Source organism: Pleurodeles waltl, chromosome 4_1 (genome assembly GCF_031143425.1).
Source record: "Pleurodeles waltl isolate 20211129_DDA chromosome 4_1, aPleWal1.hap1.20221129, whole genome shotgun sequence".
Taxonomy (NCBI): domain Eukaryota; kingdom Metazoa; phylum Chordata; class Amphibia; order Caudata; family Salamandridae; genus Pleurodeles; species Pleurodeles waltl.
The window spans coordinates 92894685-92908731 of record NC_090442.1 but is presented as its reverse complement, the minus strand read 5'-3'; positions in this window follow the sequence as shown (position 1 = coordinate 92908731).

Sequence of the window (14047 nt, the reverse complement as noted above, 5' to 3'; positions counted from 1 at the left end):
AACAAATTATAAAGCCCAACATAGTCACACACTTCATTTCCAGTTAACCAACCATCTAGTGTTTTTACTGAGTAGTCTACAAAATCAACCCAGGTCTGGCTCGAGGATTTTTGAGCCCCCCTGAATCTAATTCTATACTCCTCAGTGGAGAATCCAAAGCCCTCAATCAGGGTACCCTTCATGAGGTCATAAGATTCTGCATCTTTTCCAGAGAGTGTGAGGAGTCTATCCCTACACTTTCCAGTGAACATTTCCCAAAGGAGAGCACCCCAGTGAGATCTGTTTACTTTTCTGGTTACACAAGCCCTCTCAAAAGCTGTGAACCATTTGGTGATGTCATCACCATCTTCATATTTTGTTACAATCCCTTTGGGGATTTTTAGGATGTCAGGAGAATCTCTGACCCTATTTAAGTTGCTGCCACCATCGATGGGACCTAGGCCCATCTCTTTTCTTTCCCTTTCTATGGCTAGGAGCTGCTTTTCCAAAGCCAATCTTTTGACCATCCTGGCTAACAGGGGGTCATCTTCACTGGAGTTATCCTCAGTGATTTCAGAGGTGTTGGTCTCTCCTGTGAGGGAACCAGCATCTCTGATTATTATTTTTGGAGTCAGGGTTTGAGGGACCCTGTTCTCCCTAGATAGGACTGGTAGGGGGGAATTTTCCTCCAAGTCACTATCCTCTTCCTCTGAGTTGCCACCCTCAGAGGGGTTGGCCTTTTCAAACTCTGCCAAAAGCTCCTGGAGCTGTATTTTGGTAGGTTTGGGGCCCATTGTTATTTTCTTTATTTTACAGAGTGACCTTAGCTCCCTCATCTTAAGATGGAGGTAAGGTGTGGTGTCGAGTTCCACCACAGTCACATCTGTGCTAGACATTTTGCTTCTAAAAGTTGGAATACTTTTTAAGAATCTACAACTAGTTCTAGGTTCTAATTCAAACTTTTACAAACTTTTAAACTCTAAAAGAAATGCTAAACAGGATCTAACACAAGGCCCTAGCAGGTCTTTTAAGAATTTAGAAAACTTTTCAAATTGCAAAAATCAATTTCTAATGACAATTTTGGAATTTGTCGTGTGATCAGGTATTGGCTGAGTAGTCCAGCAAATGCAAAGTCTTGTACCCCACCGCTGATCCACCAATGTAGGAAGTTGGCTCTGTATGTGCTATTTCAAAGTAAGGAATAGCATGCACAGAGTCCAAGGGTTCCCCTTAGAGGTAAAATAGTGGTAAAAATAGATAATACTAATGCTCTATTTTGTGGTAGTGTGGTCGAGCAGTAGGCTTATCCAAGGAGTAGTGTTAAGCATTTGTTGTACATACACATAGACAATAAATGAGGTACACACACTCAGAGACAAATCCAGCCAATAGGTTTTTGTATAGAAAAATATATTTTCTTAGTTTATTTTAAGAACCACAGGTTCAAATTTAACATGTAATATCTTGTTTGAAAGGTATTGCAGGTAAGTACACTAGGAACTTTGAATCATTTCAATTGCATGTATACTTTTCAAGTTATTGACAAATAGCTATTTCAAAAGTGGACACAGTGCAATTTTCACAGTTCCTGGGGGAGGTAAGTTTTTGTTAGTTTTACCAGGTAAGTAAGACACTTACAGGGTTCAGTTCTTGGTCCAAGGTAGCCCACCGTTGGGGGTTCAGAGCAACCCCAAAGTCACCACACCAGCAGCTCAGGGCCGGTCAGGTGCAGAGTTCAAAGTGGTGCCCAAAACACATAGGCTTCAATGGAGAAGGGGGTGCCCCGGTTCCAGTCTGCCAGCAGGTAAGTACCCGCGTCTTCGGAGGGCAGACCAGGGGGGTTTTGTAGGGCACCGGGGGGGACACAAGCCCACACAGGAATTTCACCCTCAGCAGCGCGGGGGCGGCCGGGTGCAGTGTAGAAACAAGCGTCGGGTTTGTAGTGTTAGTCTATGGGAGATCTCGGGATCTCTTCAGCGCTGCAGGCAGGCAAGGGGGGGGTTCCTCGGGGAAACCTCCACTTGGGCAAGGGAGAGGGACTCCTGGGGGTCACTTCTCCAGTGAAAGTCCGGTCCTTCCGGTCCTGGGGGCTGCGGGTGCAGGGTCTCTCCCAGGCGTCGGGACTTAGGATTCAAAGAGTCGCGGTCAGGGGAAGCCTCGGGATTCCCTCTGCAGGCGGCGCTGTGGGGGCTCAGGGGGGACAGGTTTTGGTACTCACAGTATCAGAGTAGTCCTGGGGTCCCTCCTGAGGTGTTGGATCTCCACCAGCCGAGTCGGGGTCGCCGGGTGCAGTGTTGCAAGTCTCACGCTTCTTGCGGGGAGCTTGCAGGGTTCTTTCAAGGCTGCTGGAAACAAAGTTGCAGCCTTTCTTGGAGCAGGTCCGCTGTCCTCGGGAGTTTCTTGTCTTTTCGAAGCAGGGGCAGTCCTCAGAGGATGTCGAGGTCGCTGGTCCCTTTGGAAGGCGTCGCTGGAGCAGGATCTTTGGAAGGCAGTAGACAGGCCGGTGAGTTTCTGGAGCCAAGGCAGTTGTCGTCTTCTGGTCTTCCTCTGCAGGGGTTTTCAGCTAGGCAGTCCTTCTTCTTGTAGTTGCAGGAATCTAATTTTCTAGGGTTCAGGGTAGCCCTTAAATACTAAATTTAAGGGCGTGTTTAGGTCTGGGGGGTTAGTAGCCAATGGCTACTAGCCCTGAGGGTGGGTACACCCTCTTTGTGCCTCCTCCCAAGGGGAGGGGGTCACAATCCTAACCCTATTGGGGGAATCCTCCATCTGCAAGATGGAGGATTTCTAAAAGTTAGAGTCACCTCAGCTCAGGACACCTTAGGGGCTGTCCTGACTGGCCAGTGACTCTTCCTTGTTGCTTTCTTTGGTCCCTCCAGCCTTGCCGCCAAAAGTGGGGGCCGTGGCCGGAGGGGGCGGGCAACTCCACTAAGCTGGAGTGCCCTGCTGGGCTGTGACAAAGGGGTGAGCCTTTGAGGCTCACCGCCAGGTGTCACAGCTCCTGCCTGGGGGAGGTGTTAGCATCTCCACCCAGTGCAGGCTTTGTTACTGGCCTCAGAGTGACAAAGGCACTCTCCCCATGGGGCCAGCAACATGTCTCTGGTGTGGCAGGCTGCTGGAACTAGTCAGCCTACACAGACAGTCAGTTAAGTTTCAGGGGGCACCTCTAAGGTGCCCTCTGGGGTGTGTTTTGCAATAAAATGTACACTGGCATCAGTGTGCATTTATTGTGCTGAGAAGTTTGATACCAAACTTCCCAGTTTTCAGTGTAGCCATTATGGTGCTGTGGAGTTCGTGTAAAACAGACTCCCAGACCATATACTCTTATGGCTACCCTGCACTTACAATGTCTAAGGTTTTGTTTAGACACTGTAGGGGCACAGTGCTCATGCACTGGTACCCTCACCTATGGTATAGTGCACCCTGCCTTAGGGCTGTAAGGCCTGCTAGAGGGGTGTCTTACCTATACTGCATAGGCAGTGAGAGGCTGGCATGGCACCCTGAGGGGAGTGCCATGTCGACTTACTCATTTTGTTCTCACTAGCACACACAGGCTTGTAAGCAGTGTGTCTGTGCTGAGTGAGGGGTCTCTAGGGTGGCATAAGACATGCTGCAGCCCTTAGAGACCTTCCTTGGCATCAGGGCCCTTGGTACTAGAAGTACCAATTACAAGGGACTTATCTGAATGCCAGGGTGTGCCAATTGTGGATACAATGGTACATTTTAGGTGAAGGAACACTGGTGCTGGGGCCTGGTTAGCAGGGTCCCAGCACTCTTCTCAGTCAAGTCAGCATCAGTATCAGGCAAAAAGTGGGGGGTAACTGCAAAAGGGAGCCATTTCTTTACAACGGGTGTATATGTATGTGCGTTTTTGTGAATGGTGGGTGTATATGTGTGTTGTGAATGGATGGGTATGAGTGAGTGTGCATGTAGATGGGTGAGTGGAAGTATGTGTGTGTGTGCATGAGTGTGGCCCACCTCACTACTCAGGCACATTACTAGCGCCACTGATAATAGGGGAGGTGTGGGCCAGGCAAAAGGTTTGTTTTGCCAGGTCAAAATGCACACCCAGACTGCCGGGGCAGGCCTAGAGATATGCTTTAAAGGGCTGCTTTAGTGCTTGCCCCAGTGAGTGCTGCAGCTCACAGCAGCATTTAATTTACAGGCACTGGGCACCTGTAGTGCCATAAACTATGGACTTATAAGTAAATTAAATATGTCAATTTTATCAGATTAAAAAGTGAGAGCAAAAGCATTTAATCACTGATCAGCAGGAGTAAAGTACGCAGAGTTCTTTGGCCAACAAAAACGGGTTGAGCTGGAGAAGGTAAAGAACCTGAGGGAAAGCCGCCCATAAGATGGTCATTTCCGACAATAACTTTGGTGCTGTTTGTCGAAACTGCAAGGAACTTTCCAAGAAAGAAAGTTCATCCCATATCCTATTTGGGCTTGGCATAGCATGTTTTGTGCAGATCCATCAATGGCAGAGTAGTTATAACGTACGCTCTAAAAAAGTGATATTTCCTATTTCAACTCCTTAGGAATCTTTGCACTCCTTTATAGAAAAAAACCCAGCTGAATGAAGTTAAACCAAACTTGACATGAAAGTAGAACTCAATCAATTGCTTTTGTATTTAAAGGGGAAAATAGTTGTAAATATCCGGGCTCTTAATCTGAAAATGGTTCACAAACAAGGGTTACCAAATCATTCACAGCCCCACATTGAAAAAATAAAAGTTTCCTAATTAGATTAGGGATCTTTTTCTCCCACTATCCATTTTGGGTCTATGAACCCAAAGCTCGGTCCTGAGACCCAAAGCCTCTGATAAGTGGCCGCAACTCGGCAGCAGCCATTACAGTAACTCAGGTTAACGTCGAAACTTTGAAGGGAAAGAGGTCTGTGTTGTGTCACTGGTGTACATTATGACGTGGGCACAGGTATAATAAACTGTGTGCATCATAATTGGAACAGGTTTTTCTTACCTTCGCAAATCAGCCCAAAAGTGGAAAAACAAGACTTTGTGCACACCAGACTAAAATCTGTGCAGTTAAAGCCAATTGTGAAACAACAAACACAGCACTTCTCACTGCACAACCTGTGACCAGCAGCTGATGGTCACGAGTGGTCCCATCACAGTTGTGTGAGCTGAAATTGACTCATTCTTTTTGCAACAAAGTCCACCCTGGAGATAGCTTGTACCTCGTCCTCTCAACAACGAGTTCCCATACTGCAACACTGTTGCACACTGAAGCACTGAATCCAAACCTGAAGGTGCATAGTGTGTGTTCCGTCATTAAAGATCCACTTTGTTCGCTTTGCAGCAAACGTGACAACAGCATTCCACTTGTCACGTTGTTTTTAGGTTTCTTCGCATGTCACTGGTAATATTCTAGTTCTTTATGTTTTGCCGATGTATATGCTTGTCTTTCCGAGATATTGGTACTTTCAAACTGCTCAGATGACATTTCACGTTCGTTTGCTTCTCGTAACGTGAGCAAAAAGAAGCAATTACTTCGCAGCGGTTCCGATCTGTGGCGACTGCAGCCCGTGCACTAAATCAGAATTTTTTTTTTTTCAATTACTTCAGGAAAATAATTGCACAGCGCCCACGTGCGTCTCCGCACCGAATTACATTATGATTCATCCCCATGTAGAAAGAGCCTTACTCCACCATCGCATATGAAGATTTAAAAAAACAGGGCTTTTATCCCTCAGTATAACTGTTCGGTGTTTCAATGTTTGCCATGTTGGACCTGGCCCTTTTAGCAGGGTCATACCCAAACTTTTTGCCTTCCTCCTCTTATTTTTCTGACCTTTTCTTGTTGACTCTAGGATTCTGAGCACTTTATCACTGATGACCAGTGCTGAAGTGCATGTGCTCTCCTTCCCAAACTTGGTTGGCTTGCACCTGATTGACTGATTTAATTTACCTGTAAGTCTCTTCTATAGTATTATCCCTTATAAACAGGGCCTGTAAATTAAAAGCTACTAGTTGGCCTGCAGCACAGCCACAGAAGTAGCCTTTCGAACTTGACTAAGGCCTGCCACTGCAGGGCCTGCATGCACAGTTTACTGCTACAGGGACCTGGCAATTAAATCTAATTGTTAGGCCTGTGAGTATTGCCTCTCTCATAGGATTGCATTGGGAATGCCCTTCAATATGGCTAAGTGGTATTATCTGATCTATGAGGGGTGTGGTAGGCATGTTTGGTATGTTTGGAATGGTAGAGAGAAATGCTGCTTACTAGTGTAGGTGGAATATTTATTACCACCATTGTAGAAATGCCACTTTTAGAAAGTGTGCATTTCTCTGTGCTTAAACCTCTGGTGCTTTTGCAGCTTGACTCCAATCCACATCTGGCGTAGAGTGACAGCTAGGCTTTGTGCATACTTTTCAGACAGCCAGTACACATGGAGGGTAGAGGTGTAACAGGAGTACATCTGCATACCGAGTTGTCTTCCTGGTCTAGGAGATGTAGAGGCGGGCACACCTGCATCTGTAAAGGCTATGCCCTGGCCTCACACAAATGGCTCGTTTACCACCTACTGATGTCTGGAGCCAGTGTTGGAGGAGAGGGGGACATTCCTGGAACTGGTTAGAACTGGTTGGAACCCCCACCCCATCTTTGTGGAAGCCGAGCAGAATGAGTATAAGTTGTCCCCACATTGTTACACAGAACTGACACTGATGGACTGGACACTAGATGCTGCTGGAGGGACTCGCCAAGAACCACTTTGGGACTGCTCTGCTGTTGGACTGACCTGTTACCTGCTAGGTCACTAGAGGGACTGCCACTGCCTTCCTCTGGACTCTTGTGCTGGCCTGCTTGCCTGGGCTCTGCAGTCTGGTGCCCCCACATCTGTCTACAGGGACTGGGTGGTGTGCCCCTCTTCCCCCTTCATTTGTGTTTTCAAGCATGTGAAGAGTGTTTTGTTCTGGATTGGAGCGCTAGGGAAAGCGTTCTGTGTGTGCTTTCTTCAGCACGTGAAGAGCACTGTTTGCCTTGGTCATTATTTTCTCCCGGTGTGTGAGGAGCACCTACTTCATTACTTTGGTCCTTGTGGCAGTGGGAGTAGAGCGCACATGGCCTGCTTTGTGCTGATGCGCCCCCTCCATGGGCAAGAGAAGTGAAGAGGAGCCTGCCGGCATTTTCTTGTGGGGAGGCAGACGAGTGCACACTGTGAGTGCCCCTGGAGCACAAGCAGGCACCTGTGCAATCACTGCGCGCTGCCTTGAGTCATCGGTTGGACCCGGGAGATGCTGTGGCAGACTCCAGATTGGAGAGGTCTGTCCTGAGGAGCTGTGCCTCCCGAGGCACTCCCCGACCCCGGACGGAGCCCGGAGAGACTGAGTGACGGTTTCTACACCGGATGAGGCGCCCAAGCTTAGAGGCTTGTCCTGAATGCTCCATTTCGCCTAGCAAGAGCGACAGTGCTCTGACGATCTATGCAGCAGTGAGCTGAATTGCCATGGATGCCGCATGCAGGAGCCTTGAAGAAAGGGATCACACCCTTCCTCTGCGTTCACAAGGTCCTGGAGGGGCCCCAGTGAGGCTGGGTATTTTCTATGTTGCGGCCCCCGCCAGAGGAGCAGGGTCACTTCTCTGCACATAGGAATTACTGCATTGATTGTACGAGGAGCACAGGAGGTCCTACGCTGACATGGTGGTTTTTCACTCACCATAGCCCTGGCAAAAGAAACGCAGATGCACTGTAGCCTCCAGGCAGGAGATATTCGTAATAAATACCTAAGGCTCTGAATTCCCCCAATAGGTGCTATGCCTTCATGATCCTTGGAAGCTGTCGGTGATGACCGGGAGTGATTGGTTGTACCCTTTTGTGGTGTAGTGATAGTTTCCATGGTCTACTATACATGCATTGGGAGGGAGAATTTCTTGATGACCTATGCTGTGGGACGGTAATGTTTTGTGACACCTGCAAAAATGGAAATGTTTTGTTTAATTGGCATTCATGGTGATCTGCTATTTGGGAATGGTTCTGAAGGAGCAGATATGTTAATTAAAGAAATTACTAATGATTAATGTGTGATTATTATTGAGAAAAACGTGTAGAGAAATTAATATTGGAAAATAACATGTATAATCGAAAATGTGCCCACGGGGAGTGGTCACCATGTGTATTAACAGATGTTCAATAATGAGAAGACCTATATAAACCATATTAATATATCATAACTGGATGTATAACCTATGTTTTATGTTAATTCATATTCTTAAATTAGCTGGACCAAAGCTGGTTTTGCTAGACCCTGCTTGCTCATAACGTGGAGACTTTGAAAAGCCTTGCGAGGACTGGTAAGCGGGAGAAAGGACCTTGAACTGTTCAGAGTTCAGTTGGCTCTGCTAAAACATTCTGCAATGTACCAGCGGACAGGTGATGATGAAGACAATTTGATACAATTATGTGTAGTGTAGGCTAAATGTCCATTCCCAGGACTCGAACAATAGAGGCACTGACTAAAGACTATGTATGCAACAATTTTGTTACCCGAAGAGCCAGATGATGTTCTCATCACAAGAAGGACCATTCAAGTTTAGGGGGCTTGAAGCCCATGCAGAAATAGAGATTTGGTAAATAAAAACTATAGGTTAGAGTCATAACTTCCGATGAGACTGACCAATTAGCAATTAGTGGGACGGACTGGGAGACCCTAATAAAAAGTCATGACAAGGGAAGCGAAATCAGAACTGCGAGGAGAAAGTTGATGACGTCAGGAGACGCTGTCCGAAGTGCTGATAATTGGACTTATACTCTGTGAGCCTGAGCCGTAGCTGACCATTGATGACCTGGGGACGAAGACTGACTTGTTGCTGATCCATCCTGGATAGGTAGCTATGAAAATGTGACTGACTCATTTTGTGCCTTTTCTTCTAGGTACCAACTGCGCTGTTTTATAGAAATTCTCTCTTAGGGAGATTTTTCTAAATCAATGTTTTCCTCTAAATTGTTTTCACATGAAGACCCACATGCTGATGCTAATCTTGGTTAGGTAGGCTGATAGGGGAGAAGTTGACAGTGACAAATGACTGACAAACTAAATTGCTGAGTTACTCCATTACCGTTGATATTCACTGACTTATGATCTGCATTGTTGCTTATGATTTTCTTTGGGGAATACTGATTTCCTTGATGATTAATAAAGATTGATTAATAAAAGCAAACTTAACTTTTGATTAGAATTGTAATCAATAGGGAATAAAAACTATTAACCTTTTCCATGGGTGATGGTTATTTTTGATTAATGTGGTTTTCAATCTGATTCTTTAAGTGGTTGATATTATCTTCTGATGTTGATTATTGGTTCAGTAATCACTGCATGATTAGGATACTCCATGCGATTCAAAAGGTTCATTAACCTATACGCGTCCCCTTGTAAGTTTACTTACAAAGGACCAGGCGCGCTAGCAGTTCATTATATACATTTACTTTGGTAATAATGCTGACCTCCTGACTACTGCTTGTGTTGCAGAATGCTAGTAACCTATGTGTTTACCTGACTACTGCTTGCTTTCACAGAGTACTAGTAACCTGTGTGATGTTCTGACAACTGCTTGTGTAGCAGGGTATTACTGATACATGTTTTTGGTCTAATGATTATTTATGCAATACAGTTTATTTTTTATATAACTTGTTGTGGTGTTTTATTTGTGGTGTATTTGTGTCACTGGTGTTGTGTGTGTTGTGCAAATCCTTTACACATTGCCTCTAGGATAAGCCTTACTGCTGGTGCCAAGCTACCAAGGGGGTGAGCAGGGGTTATCATGGGTGTGTAACTCCCTTGCCCTGACTAGAGTGGTGGTCCCTGCCTGGCTGAGGTGCCTACCCTAGCCAACCAGGAACCCCATTTCTAACATGCCACTAGTCATTTAGCACCTTGACACTCCCAGAAGTAGCTTAGCGCTCTATAATTATTTCTCATTCATTCAGTCTTGCATGCAAGAGGGCGTTTGATTGCAACAAATGACCTTGATATGTCATTGTTACTGGTGGAAAGTGTGGTGACCTAAAGGCTAGCCTAAAGTATATTCACAATATGGACCAGAGGCCAGGGCCCTATCAGTTGTGATGCAGGAATGACACAGACATACACAGCCATATGATACGGATGGGATACTCCTGAGGTCTACACCTGTTTATTTTATAGCCTCTGGCCAGAGGATGTGCAAGGTGTGCATTTGGGACAATGTGCCAGCGCGGGGGTAGTCCCCTGGTGGCTCACTACAGAAAGAACTGCCAAGTGGTCTAAATGTCCTTTCTACTCGAGCTTCAAAAAACCTTATAATGGAGGCGAAGGCTTTATCTCAGAATCCACTGACTCCAGAGTGCTGATTGGCTAATTATTCTGCGTACGTCACAGCCTTTGTCTCTGGAACTTCCAGAGCATTCTATGAAACTTGGAAGATTACAGCGCCTGTCATTGGCTAGATTCTTTTGTCTACTCTAAGGAAAGAGGAGAAAAGGCGGCGTGTGAGGGGTGGGGGCGTCAGGGAGTGAGTGCAAAAAAGAGAGGCAGCAAGAAGGTAATTAAGAAGACACAGTAATACATAGGTAAGTTTGAGGGTAAGAGTGGGAATCAACAGAGGATGGAAAATAGCAAGTGATAGAAGTAGACAGAATGCACAGGGGTGAAAAATACAGCCTGTATCCAAAGAGATTCGAGAAAAATATCAGAGAGAAAGAAAGGGCATTAAAAATGAGGCGATAAAACAAACTTAGTAGATTTTAAAGAGTGAAAGGCAGCGAGGAGAGAGGAAGTAAACATAATCGAGAGGAAAGGAAAAGGCAAAGATGTAGGAGGAAAAAAGAGTGAGGGACAGAAAGAAGGTGAAGAGAACAGAAGTGAAAGAGAGAGAGAGAGAGTGAAAGAAAAGATATGAAGGGAAAAGGAGGACAAAGAAAAAGAGGGGCAACGAATGAGTAAATACAAAAATCAAATTATAGTGATGGTGTCCACTCAATTCAAACAAAATTTATTTAATCATGGTAACTCCAACTACATAAATCCAAGGGCAACTGAGAAACATTCTACACCTTATTAGAAACATTCTAAAATCATGTCTGTTCCAACGTCCTACATCATAAAAAATAAAGTAGGCAATTAAAAGTACAACAAAAAGAAATGAAAGTAAAGAGGGCGAGCTACACAGATGGTGTGAGACAGCAAGAACAATCTAAAGGAGGCGGGGCAAGGGAGAGGGAGGAGAAAGCTAATCAATAGGAGGAAGGAAGAGAATAGTGGAAACCAGAAGGGGAGAAATGGGTCAAAGGAAAGAGAAAAGGAAGAACAGAGAAGTCCTATATAATGTAGGAAAAGAATAACAAATAGAGAGGGAACGAGATGGAGAAGGTGAAATAATAAGGAGAGAATGAGATTGAGAGAAATAAGAGGGGAAATATGGTTAAGAAAGGAGAGGAGGAGAAAAAGCGATGAGGGAAGGTAATGAAAGAGAGAAGAGGAGGAAAGAGAAGAGTGAAAGTGGGAGAAAAGAAAGCACAATAGGAGACAGTAAGGAATAAAAGAAGTGGACAGAGGGTGAAAAACAGAGTTAGACGGAGGGATTGGAGGCAGATATAAAGATGAGACACACAGTAGTAAGATAAGAATGGATATATTTGAAAGCAAGCTTGTGGCATCCAGACATCACCAGTACAACTCCTAACTGCCACTACTTGTCCCACATTCTGGAACTCACTAAGGTAACAGGTAACCTGGATACAGGTTACCTAGACACCACCCCGTCCTCTTAATAATACATATAGGCCCTCATTCCGAGCCTGGCGGGCGGCGGAGGCCGCCCGCCAGGCTTCCCCCTCCGAAATACCGCTCCGCGGTCGTAAGACCGCGGAGGGTATTCCGAGTTTTCCCCTGGGCTGGCGGGCGGTCTTCACAAGACCGCCCGCCAGCCCAGGGGAAAACTCCCTTCCCACGATGACGCCGGCTCGTAATAGAGCCGGCGGAGTGGGAAGGTGCGACGGGTGCAGTTGCACCCGTCGCGTATTTCAGTGTCTGCTTTGCAGACACTGAAATACTTTTAGGGGCCCTCTTACGGGGGCCCCTGCCGTGCCCATGCCATAGGCATGGGCACGGCAGGGGCCCCCAGGGGCCCCGCGACTCCCCCTCCCGCCATCCGGTTCCCGGCGGGAGAACCGCCAGGAACTGGATGGCGGGAGGGGGAGTCGGAATCCCCATGCCGGCGCAGCATGCTGCGCCGGCTTGGAGGATTCCTTTGGGGCAGCGGGAAACCGGCGGGAGACCGCCGGTTTCCCTTTACTGACCGCGGCTAAGCCGCCGCGGTCAGAATGCCCCGCGGGGCACCGCCGGCCTGTCGGCGGTGCCACCGCGTCCCACGGCCCTGGCGGACTTGTTCCGCCAGGGTCGTAATGACCCCCATAGAGTCTTAACCCCAAAAAAACAAACAAAAATTGAGATATAGGAGCTCATTACAACCCTGGCGGTAAAAACCGTCTACCGCGGCTACCAGCCGCCTGCTGTATTATGACCACAGCTGGATTTCCGGCAGAAGGATGGTGCAAATCCGGCTGTGGCCATGCTGGGGGATGGCAGTAAGGTGGCGCTACTGCCAGCAGCAGTGCCACGCCAGCAGACTGCCGCCAGCCGTATTATGACCCATAATACGGCCTGGTGGTGTTATGCTGGTGGACGCTGCTTCTGGCAGCTGCGCCCGGTCCCGTCTCCTGCCAGAGGACCCCCTGGACACAGGGAAGTGGGTGCTCCGATATGGGAGGGGGATGGAGGGTGGGTGGTGTTGTGTGTGTGTGTGTGTGGGGGTGTGTGTATGTCTGTGCGTGCGTGTATGCGGGTGTGTGTTGCGTGTTGTGTATGTGTGCATGTATGGATGTGTGAGTGCATGAATGTTGAGTTGTGTGAATGCGTGTCTGCGTGTATGTATGTAAGTGTGTGTGAGTGGATGTATACATGCAGGGATGAATGTTGGTATGGGTGTCTGTATGCGTTTGTGCGTCTGTGAAGGGAGGGGCATGTATGAAGGTCGGGTCTGGAGAGGTACAGGGGTGGGGGGAAACATGGGAAGGGGGAGGGGGCAGGGAAGACCCCTGTCAGTGACAGGGAAGGGATTCCCTATCACTGATAGTGCCTACCGCCATTGTTTTCGTGGTGGTAAGGGAGCCACGAAAACCATGGCGGTAGGTGGGGTCATGATCCCGCAGGCGGGCAAGTGATGGCTGCCGGGCTGGAGAGTGAAGTCTCCAGCCCAACGGCCGTTACCGCCGTGCCAGTCGGTGTGGTACATTGTCAGTTTGGCTTTAGTCTCCTCATAAGATGAACCGGGCATCACTAAGTGATAACTCATCTATGATCTCACACAACTCATCGTGTAATGTAGCTTTGTTATGAATTGTTTTGCCATTTTCAAAGTGTCATCTTCCTCATAACGCGAAACCCAATCCTCTTTCAAAATTGCTTCACAACCATCATTGACCATTGCAACACAATATTCATCCTATTCTCTACTGACATGTTCAATCAAGGGAAAATGGTAACCACTCAAATAATCAGCGAACTTGTTCTTATATCCCGAAAAGTAGTCTACATCGTACATAAAATCCAACAATCTTAGGGTCATTCTTACAATACGAGGTGTGGCTTTGACCACCTCTTCAGATATTAAAACCTTCACAAGTGGTTTGTGGTCAGTTTGTAGAGTGAATCTAGAACCCCCAAATATATTGTCTAAGTGTTTCCTTTGCCCACACTGCTGCCAGCATCTCTTTTTCAATTACAGAGACATTTGTGCCATGGTGCCTTCTGTTCCTTTTCCTTCATCTGACATTTGTGTCAAAACTACGTCCAGTCCCTGGCCACTGGCATCAGTTGTCACTATACTACGGGCACCCACTTCAAATCCCTGCAAAGGAACAACAGGGCAAATATCTTTTTTAATGGCTTCAAGGTCTCTATGTAGCTCTTCAACCCATTTGAATTATTGTCTTTCCTTCAATAACTGCCTCTATCCATATGTTTTTATGACAAAATTCTCGACAAGTTTAGAGTAAAACTCAGCCAATCAT